The 10,773-nt window shown below is 37.9% G+C and overlaps 1 protein-coding gene across 1 annotated transcript in view; it reads right to left on the minus strand.

Annotated features, from left to right (window-relative positions):
* The window catches only part of LOC105229326 (myb-like protein Q), a 103,319-nt gene extending 93,670 nt beyond the window's left edge, over window positions 1-9,649 (minus strand). Inside the window, exon 1 of the mRNA XM_049451799.1 lies at window positions 9,486-9,649. The gene's annotated coding sequence lies outside the window, so the exon portion shown is untranslated. The remainder of the gene's footprint in view (window positions 1-9,485) is intronic.
* Window positions 9,650-10,773: the final 1,124 nt, after the last annotated feature.

Genomic DNA, 10,773 nt, shown 5'->3' on the forward strand with positions numbered 1-10,773 from the left:
AACAGTCGTCGCACTCGCGACTTGGCACTCACGTCACTGTTGACAGTCATAACTTTGAAGTTGTAGATAATTTCGTCTATCTTGGAACCAGCGTAAACACCACCAACAATGTCAGCCTAGAAATCCAACGCAGGATAACTCTTGCCAACAGGTGCTACTTCGGACTGAGTAGGCAATTGAGAAGCAAAGTCCTCTCTCGACAGACAAAAACCAAACTCTATAAGTCTCTCATAATTCCCGTCCTGCTTTATGGTGCAGAGGCTTGGACGATGTCAACAGCGGATGAGTCGACGTTGCGAGTTTTCGAGAGAAAAATTCTGCGAAAGATTTATGGTCCTTTGCGCGTTGGCCACGGCGAATATCGCATTCGATGGAACGATGAGCTTTACGAGATATACGACGACATTGACATAGTTCAGCGAATTAAAAGACAGCGGCTACGCTGGCTAGGTCATGTTGTCTGAATGGCTGAAAACACTCCAGCTCTGAAAGTATTCGACGCAGTACTCGCCGGGGAAAGCAGAGGAAGAGGAAGACCTCCACTCCGTTGGAAGGACCAAGTGGAGAAGGACCTGGCTTCGGTTGGAATATTCAATTGGCGCCACGTAGCGAAAGAAAGAAACGACTGGCGCGCGGTTGTTAACTCGGCTATAATCGCGTAAGCGATGTCTACGCCAGTAAAGAACAAGAAAATCTAGGTGAAAGGCTTATTGATAAACTGTGCTGTCGAGATGGTTCTTAGAGCTCCATTCCCTTTATTTACAGAGCAGCGGCCGCTGAACTCTTTATATTGGCTACCCTTTAATATATTTCTGTATGCCTGCGGACGGTTCGGTGCAATATAAGTTACCTTTTCATGTTCCTATGAAAAATGTTTCAAAAAGCTTTGTGTAAAGTCCAACAACCTTTAGGAGATGACTTATATAGAATGACTTTCAGATATGTGTACACAATAGGATATTGGATACACCAGTAAAGATTTATATATATATATATATACACGCATAAAAGTTGTATATTAGATTGTTTTTATTGTTGTTATGCTCTATATTTGCAACTCATGGGCTTGCTAACAGAATGAGAACCCCCACTCAGTTTTCTAGTTTTTCATTCACATGTCTCAAGACAGCCATTATTGACGTTCCTGTTTTGTTTGTGTTATTGTTGGTGAGGCGTCTTGCCTTCGAACTTATTTGATTGCAGTTATTTTTTGGTGTTTTTGGTAACTTTTTTCGGCCACACACAACTACAACAAGTTATATGGCTGCCTGTCTTAAGTAGATTCGGAGAGGACAAAAGGGGCCTGTAGAAAGACTGCTAGACAATATTTATTGCTTGCGATGCTACAATATTTGTATGTATGAGTGTATGCTCTTTGTCTGCTGCGGCCACGGCGTCATTTCTCATAGAAAGACAATCGAAAGAAATACCAAAAATCGCAAATCCCAAACATTTATTTCTTTCGTCGTTCGACACATAAATCAAAATGGATCAGCGCCTTCGAAGCGTCGCAACCCATTCACCGACAAATGTGGTGTTTTGTTGTCTGCCAAGAACAAAGCAATAAACACAACACATGAGAAATTGGCAAGTCATCATTGTGTGTCCTCTTCTCCGCGCTGCTATTGCCCCACATGCCACTTATGCCAACCGAATACTATCGCAATTTCATGCTCTCACCGTAGCGCACTTGCTTGTATCGCAGTGATGCTTCATATTTCTTCACCAACTCAAGCCTACCCGTGCACTAAAAGGCTTTCCTTCCGCTCATCGCTGCGCTACTCCTCAGTTGATGATCAGCCATTTGGCCGACTTTTAATGACAGCGCCGAACAATTTCCTTTACCAGCCGGCTTTGTTGTTGCTTAGTTTTTCTGTTTCGCTCGCCACTTTCCGCCTGTAATTTGCGTTCATTGTTTCCCGCTCAAGAGTCGCGAAACTCTTTAACTAGTCACTCGCAGCACTCGTCTAAGTGTGAGCACTCGTAACTACTTAGTTTGCTTACTGCGCGCTTTTTGGCGGATTTAATGGATTTTCGGCAAGATTTTGCGCAAAGCGGGTGCGTGATGCAGGTGGGGAAAGTCATTGGGAATACCTGCTGACAAAAAGTGGCTTTTATTGTTTCGCTGGCTTTCGTTGTGCTCACGTTTTCTTCTTTGCTACTAAGCCTTGTTACAACGTCCTACCCCATTAGCTTTTATGCGGACGCTTTTAGGATAGACGAAGCATTAATAGCTTTTCTACAGCGCTTTTCGCATTGATTGTCCTTTCCAGCGTTTGTCTTGTCATGCTTAGAGCATCTGTATTGCCGTTTATATAGATTATTCTTCAATGAATATGTGCATTAAGGTGGTTCTGGAACAATATTTGGACAAGAAAAATCTCCAGTCGCAACAAAAATGATATTGTTCTTGGTTTTACCAGTTTTTGTCTAGTGAAGTATCTTAAACGTCATCTTAATATGAAAGCTACATATTGAGGAGAAATGTGTGTATATTTAAGCCTCCAACTTAGTCCGGTGAAATGAAATTTTTTGTCATCATAACAGTTAGTTTCCTTTCATTTCTGTCGTAGCAATGATGACTCTTTCAGTTAGGTCTGATATACATATGTACATATATAGTTATGCTTTAAGAGCTGATAGGTATATATATGTAGAAACCTGACCCAAATACTCAGTATCCATGGGTGCCTTTGGAAGCTACCATACAAATTTCGTTCTGTTTTTAGTCCATATTGTCCCACTTCTACAGAGTCTGTAGAAGACACTGAACACGTACTCTATCACTGTCCTCGGGTTTCAGGTATAAGTGAAAAGCTTGGAGGTAGACTCACGGTGGAAAATTTGACTGCGTTATTTACGTGCGAGTGTTTTGTATAATGGAAATCTACTAGTAAAGGGGCAGCTCTAATTATGAAAACATTGAAATATTTACAACACATTAGACCTCAGTCAGTCCGTACAATAGAGGAGACCTAAAGTCTTCTTCTCTCTCATGAACTAATACTTTGTCCAGTGATCTTGTGGGAGAGACATGAGATGGTTAGGTTTAGCGAACTAAACTCCCGCACGCCGGCTTCGTCACACTATAAAAAAATCTGGTTTAAGAACAAGAAAATATTCAACTAAATTTTCATAGTCTCAGAGAGAGACCTATTAACAGCCTTCGGTTATCCATCTTTCCGCTCAATATCTTTTGGCGCTGCTCATTCGTCGAGAATTATATGTACATATATACATGTGAAACCAACAGAAAAGTTGGCGAGTTGAATTCGTTGAAAGGAATATCTCGTTACTTTCCTCAATGCTTCTAAGGTTTGTTTCGCAGATTTCAGACCCCTTTGGCTATTGTTAATGGATCAAAGGACAAATAACAGTCACATGCATACGACGCGTTTTGCATATAGTGTGTTCGATTCGGTACTCTCTAACGCTTGGCGAATCAATATCAATCAATATCAGTGTAGCACTACATAATCCTAGGGTGACATTACAAATTGTAAACTCTTAAACTCAAAGCACCAACCTAAAGTCCATAAATAAAAAAAAAACTGTAAATATGTAACGGTATTTGTTTCTCTTGCTATCCACCCGCCAGTCGTTGGCCGACACTCTGCTTATCGTAGCTCAAAGTAATTGCAAAACTATGGTTACTACATAATCTTACATACAATTCCTTTTTGCTGTTGATGCCTCGCAAAGATTCCGCAAAATGTTGCAAAAGTTTTGTCGAACACACGCTCATCTTCACAGACAACGGCGAGCACCAGCGCAAAAAAGACAACAACTAAAGCAAGCAAATGCAAGTACAACTAATAAGAAGAGCAAGCAGCCAAATACAAATGAAAACACAAAAGGAAACAACAAACAAAAAACAATAACAAGCAACAACAAAAACAATGACAACAACCACAACGACAACAGTAACCGCCATCTTTGTCACCGCTGCTAGTTCTCGAGTTTAATTTCATTTTAAGTCTCCTTTTATTGCATTCTTCTTCCGCTCTTTGTTGTTATTATCATTCACCATTTCAGCCACCGTGCATTGTCGCGCTACCGCTCAGCGTTGTGCTCGATGGCTTGCTCTATTCTTGCTTTTTTATTCGCCATTTTATTGCTTACTTTAGTAGTTAGCGAGTGTTGATTAAAATAAAGCGACAAAAGATAAATTATGAAAGTCTATAATATTTATGTACATAACTGAAGCGAACAGTTGTAGCGCGCATTGTTTGTTGTTGCGGATCAGCTGGCTTACTGAGATTACAATTGCTTTCATGAGCTGCCAATAAAAGGGACAGGTGAAAATTAAATTGGCTACTTTTATTTTGTTTGAGAAACTGTAATCAATTTTCATGAGTTACGATCCCCCTGGCAGCATTTTGAGAGAAGAAGACAAATAAAACAGGAAGTTAACTTACGACAGACGAGTCTACGTAGACAGCATGTTACCGCACTTAGGTATATTCAGTCAAGGACGGTCTACTCCGCCGGATTCAACCAAAACTTTTGAACAAAATCCAAGCCAAGCCTCACTTAAGCTAGAGCACTTACTGTACTACTTTTGTGTATATCATAACCAGAACTTATATACTCGTATAACATTCCAATATTCTGTATTATTATGATATACTTGTATACTACTGAGTCAAACCAAAAACATTAAAACAGATAGATTTTGGATTTCATTATGAAATATAGCAGTGGCTTATCTGTAAAATCTATTAGAGTTAACCTCTTCGAGTAACCCAATCCACGTACATATGAATGATGGTATCAATAAAAATTTTGTGGGTTCTTGATGGGTCCATAACGACTCAAAGTTCCTGACATATCAAAATCGAAATAAAATGTGAGGAATTATTCATTAAAGTTTTCCAGTATCCGATATAACTTTTAGCTTAGTGGTAGTGAACGAGGGAAGTACAAAATATCTCCTATCATCAAACAAACAGTCCTTGTATGTATTCAAAACTTGGCTCCCACGTCAGTGTTGACAGTCACAACTTCGAAGTCATAGATAATTACGTCTATCTTGGAACCAGGATTAATACCAACAACAACTTCGGCATCGAAATCCAACGCAGAATAACTCTTGCCAACAAATACTACTTCGGACTTAGTAGGTTGAGAGTAAGGTCATCTATCGACGAACAATCGATATTATCGACATTATGGTGTGGAGGCATGGACGATGTCAACATCGTATGAGTCAACGTTGCGAGTTTTCGAGAGAACGGTTCCGCGAAAGCTTATGGTCTTTTGAGCATTGGCCACGCCGAATATCGCAGTCGATGGAACGATGAGCTGTACCAGATATACGACGACGTTGACATAGTTCAGTGAATTAAAAGACCGCGGCTACGCTGGCTAGGTCATGTCATCCGAATGAATGAAAACGCTTTAGTTTAAAAAATAATAACCCCTGCACATTGGAGACCTTAATTTGTTTTTATCAGCATACCATAAACTTCTGGAGGTGGTTAGAGTCACTGCAACACTTTTACCATTGCTTAGTCTACCTAAATTAACATCGCTGTGAATATTTTAGTAACATGATTAATGCTGTAGTCTTCAAAGGAGTCCCTTTTTGATATTAGGCCACTATGTGAGGACTTCTTCCAACTGTTGAAATACTACTCCAACCAGATTTTTGGGTTCACCTTTTGCTCTCTCAGCGAGTTTTTTTATATTTTCTTTTTAACGTTAAAACACTGGTCGCGATTAATACCTCGGGGAAGATAACATTCAAACAGAACCGGAAATCCTACGATTAGGGTATAAAAGTCATAATGAAAAATCAATATCCTTTTTATGAATATTTTCGGAACCATTTTCGTTACAAGATCATCTTGTTTTAGCGAAATAATTTTCATCAGTTGCAGATATATTCCCATTCCATATAATTAGGGTATGTAAAGATATACATTAGGCATATAACAAATTTTGACGAAAAATTTGGCATACCACCACGTGATGGCAAATATTGTACAAGTAATGAATATCACTTTTTTAGGTGATTTCGGTTCAAAAACGTTCCGCGCAAAAATGGATTTCTAAAAAAAGTCAACAATTTTTTTTTTGTGTTATTATTATATTGAATCAGAATTTTCTGAAGAAAAATTAATTTGCGGTGGGTGGGGCATTTCCCTTAGGTCCATTAAAAGCCGTTTGGAATAATAGGAAGATTATTAGTTAAATAAATATCTATTATTATGAAGAAAAACGTGTACAGTGTACAAAACTTTTTTTGTTTTTTTCAGCAGTTCTGATAAAAAAGTAATTTCGTTTTGCGCGGAAACTTTTTTGCAATTTCGCAAAAAAAAAATTAATGGGGTTCATACTTTTTTATTCTCTATTCGACTATGGTATGCCGTTTTTCGTATTTGCAAAAATTGTAAAAAGTTATATGACAAATATACATATACATATGTGTATACGGTAACCATTTTGGGAACCAAGTGATATTTTATTAATTTCATATTTCTGTCAACCTGATCGGGACCGAAATTCACAGAAATAAAGAATGCCATTGATGTTAAAAACGGTTTTGTTTTATTAAAAAAAAAAAAGACTTTTTTAGCGCTCTTATTGAAAAGCCCCTCTTAAAGTTGAGGCCACTGACTCCGAATTTCGGTAGAAAATTTTAATAATTTCGACTCGTTGTTGGATCGTATATCTTTCCTTCATGAAAGGACAAACCATACTGAAGGGAAGTGTCAAAAGAGCTGCGAAAAATATGACGTCGTTTGCTGTCCGTATCGTTATACGAGGGCTGCTATATATATTTGGCCTAATAATGAAAATAGGAATATTTATCAACGAAAATAGTTTTATTGTTTTTCAAAATATTCTCCATCAAGATTTATACACTTTTGCATGCGCTCAAACCAATTTTCGAAACACCTTTTCCACTCCGATTGAGACACCTCCAAAACATGGGGTTTGAATGCTTCAACAGCATCTTCTGGCGACGAACTTGTGTAGTGTCCTATTAAAAGCCCCTATAAAGTTGTATGGTATTAAGGGGCTTGTATGCTTTAGACGCTTAAAAAAAATCGATTTTTTTTAGGATTTTTTTAGCGGTTTTACCCAAAAAAAAAATTGACTTCATGTTGTTTAAAAATATTTTCAGACTTCACTTTTTTTAGTTTTTTTAGTTTAAATAAAAGATAATTTAATTCCAAATATGATAAACTTTGCCCCAATACTATACGACGTTTCGTTTTTTATTCCATCCTGCCCGCCAATTAAGAAAAATTGTAAAAATGAAAAACCGACAAATCACGCGTCAAAATTTTCGCTTTCTGCCCAATCGCTCATACAATATATCTGCTAGACGCTCGGTCACTATTTCCATTCAAGCTTCGAAAATATTTGAGTTCTCATCTATAACTTTGGGGACATATCTTTAGATTATTTTTAAAGAGTTTAAGCAAAAAAAAATTGATTTTTTGAAACTTCTAAAGCAGGCTCCCCCTTAAGTTAACTACGGAAATATTCACATACGATACACAGAGATGAGGATGATGCAACACCGATTCCATCATATGTTTTGTTATGCCATACAATGACCATATTATTTCCCTAATAAACAGGAAAGCTAGTAGAAATCGGAATGTATGTAGAGAAATCGTGGTTTTTATTTTACCCGCTTTATATACTTTTCTGAGAAAGGTAGAAGGTAGTAGACACTCTATTTCATTTACTTCTCTAATTTGTATGGCAGACTGCTTTAAAATTCTGCCTCAGTACCAAATTTGGGTTCATTCATTCATAATTGAGATTGAGTTATACAATATAATTTACGTTTTTTTCAATAAGTATCGTCCTAATTAATATGTGTAATGCCGAATATTGACAACCATTACCTTTAAGTGCCATCGATACTGGCATATCCAGTTAAGGTCATTTTTATTAAAATTTTCCAATTGTTAAACCAAAATCCCAAAACCAGTTCCATCTTCAATATAATCATGACGGAACCATGTTTCGTACCTATGAATTCTGATTTCAGAATTCCAGGATTCTGATTTAATACGATAGAATAACATCAAATTTTTGTTATCGGAGACGACCGTGAACTTGCAATTTTTGTCTATTTCTTCAAAACAGCAAATTGTGTGTCGCTCAAAATCCTAAATTCATGAACAAATTGTCCGACAGCTGTGAAATTTGTACATATGTATGCGTATCTGTTAATATTTAGATCTAACTGAAAACATAAGTACGTAATTCTCAACGAAACAGTGCTTTCGACTAGAATTGAAAAATTAAAAATAAACAACAAAAGAGTGTAAAATGTTTGAGAAAGGACTTGCGTTGAAAATAAAAAAGTACCGCTTCAATTAAATGTTCATTACGGCCACATATATTATGAAAACAGAATAAATAAGTTACCAAAGAAACAAAAGTTTTTCATTAGAAGTTAAAGAAACAGCGTAGCATATTGAAAATACTTATTTCTTTCAAACATGCCTCCGTTATAATCAAAGCATGAACACCGCTTGACACATAATAGATTTCCCGCATACCGTGTGCTCATTAATCTGAAGTGACACAGTTATTTTTAATCCAAATGAAAATGCAAAATTATTAACATATCCCTGAGTAAGCCAACTTGTCAAGTGTCAAATAAACTTGTCCATCGCCGCAGAGCGCAGCAAAAAAGCGAAAAAGTATAAAATTCACAACAAAGTGAAGGAAGAAAGAACGTGCAAGATTTCGCCCGCTTTTCCTTGACATTCTGGTTTATTTGCCAACACTTGTTCCGGACCATTTCGATTTCAATTTCGCAGCAACGTCAACCCACAGTTTTCATTTCTGGTTGCTGTTGTTTTTGTTTTCGCTGCTTTTGTGCGCTCACTAATAACGGTAAAAATATTTATACAATTCTAAAACGAATCTGTGTAGAACATTTGCATGTCACCGATGGGAAATGGTCAAATGAGTTCTGAAAGTCGCGCGACGGGGCGTATGAGCAACATGCAAAAGTTTCACTTAGAGACCACAACAGCCGGCCTGGCCGGGCTTTTGTCTCTACCGACGCACGGACTTTTACATTTTAATACCGACAGCTGCGAACCCATATTGTTGTTTTTGTGTGGGCGGCTTGAGATTAGGCAACCAACAGGCAGCGGTGGCCAAAGTGGAGTGGGAAGCTGACAGCTGTTGTCCTGCAATATTTTTGTTTGAAAAAAGCATTCACCAAGCTACTTTATTGTACTCAAATGCTTGGATGTTTTGCTTTTTATATGCTTTGTGGGCGTTATTAATTTCCGTAGCATGTCACCAACTTCCATTTAAGTCGTGTTTTCGGTTGCCCTCATGCACTCTTACACTTTCCACATTCACATACACAGCTGTTTGCGTTGTCTACACCAAGAAGTGGTGCCGTCTAACTTTTCACATTGAATTCTTTCACTCCGTATGCTGAATACATACACCTTAATACACAATCTTTTTGTTATGAGAAATGCACAGCTTACTTTTTCGTTTCTTTTGTTTTTATTTTTCCTTTAAATTGACCTCTGAAAATCAATGAATTTCTGTGATTCAACACAATTTTACTGCTTCACTTATTCACTTTTACACTTGTCCAGCTTCCGTTGCTGACGTCTGACGCCGTTGACAGTTGCACGTTCACTGATAACACACAGCATCCTTCACACACAGCTGAACTCGCTGGCAGTCGGCTTGTGCGCCTAAATGCTGGCAATGCTTGGCACTTCTGTGGTAGCAACAGCCGTTTGCCGAATGACCGGTGAATATTTGAGTAGTGTCTCGCAGATTGCGCACTCTATTCCTTGTGCGTGTGTGCGTGTTTGTCTGTCGGCTGTTTGGTTCTCATGAGATGCAACGCGTGGTTATCGGCGACAGCACGTATACGCGGCACCCAACATCACTTCGCTCGAGTCGCGACACTTTCTCAGCTGTGTTTAGTGAGCACTCGAGCTTGTTTCTCGCAACGTTTTGAAACACTTCCGGATGCTGTGCATGTAGGGAGCGTATAAGAGCAATTTGGAGTATGAGAGAGAGAGAGTTTTATACAGCTGCTGACGAGAGCATCACGCCGCTCAGCCACAAATTTTGTTTAGCAACATGTTGCTGATTTTCAATCACATTTTACATTGAGTTATAGCTTAGTACACGTCGATATTTATTGGACTTCAGAACCGAATCTTTTAGTGGAAAATAAATATTTATACAGGCATCGGTAAACATGTCTGATATGAAGAAAGGTGGTTGATATGCAACTAAATTCATCAGAATATCTATTTTAAAGCTAAGAGAATGAGTACTTAGATAAAAAAAATGTTTAATAGAAGGTAGGCTTTATTACTGCCTTAAGCCCATATATAATATATGTGGCAGTTTCGATTGAAGATAAATTTCCAAGTAATTTCCGAGTAATTTTAGACATGAAGGTATCATGGAAACGCGATTTAGGCGCTGAAGTAGAGAAAGCAGCACAATAGTAAGGCCTAAAGGGGAACTAAATTTACAGATTCGAAAAACACGGGAAGTATAAATTAAAAATTCACCTTTCAATTTGATCACAGTAGTACGTTGTATTGGTCTGGTGGCCAATAACGGAAATGTAATACGAGGTAAGGTGTATTGGAAGCATACAGTGGGCAGCTAGTAAAATTTGTTTTATATTTACTGCCCATTGATTTATTCTCTAAGCAACTGGCAGTGAAGAAGTTCTTGGATTGAGGAAATCCTTCCTATTAGTTACTAGTATAAGCGACATTCTAATATACTTAGCAAGTT

Source organism: Bactrocera dorsalis, chromosome 3 (assembly GCF_023373825.1).
Source record: "Bactrocera dorsalis isolate Fly_Bdor chromosome 3, ASM2337382v1, whole genome shotgun sequence".
In the NCBI taxonomy this organism is placed as follows: Eukaryota; Metazoa; Arthropoda; class Insecta; order Diptera; family Tephritidae; genus Bactrocera; species Bactrocera dorsalis.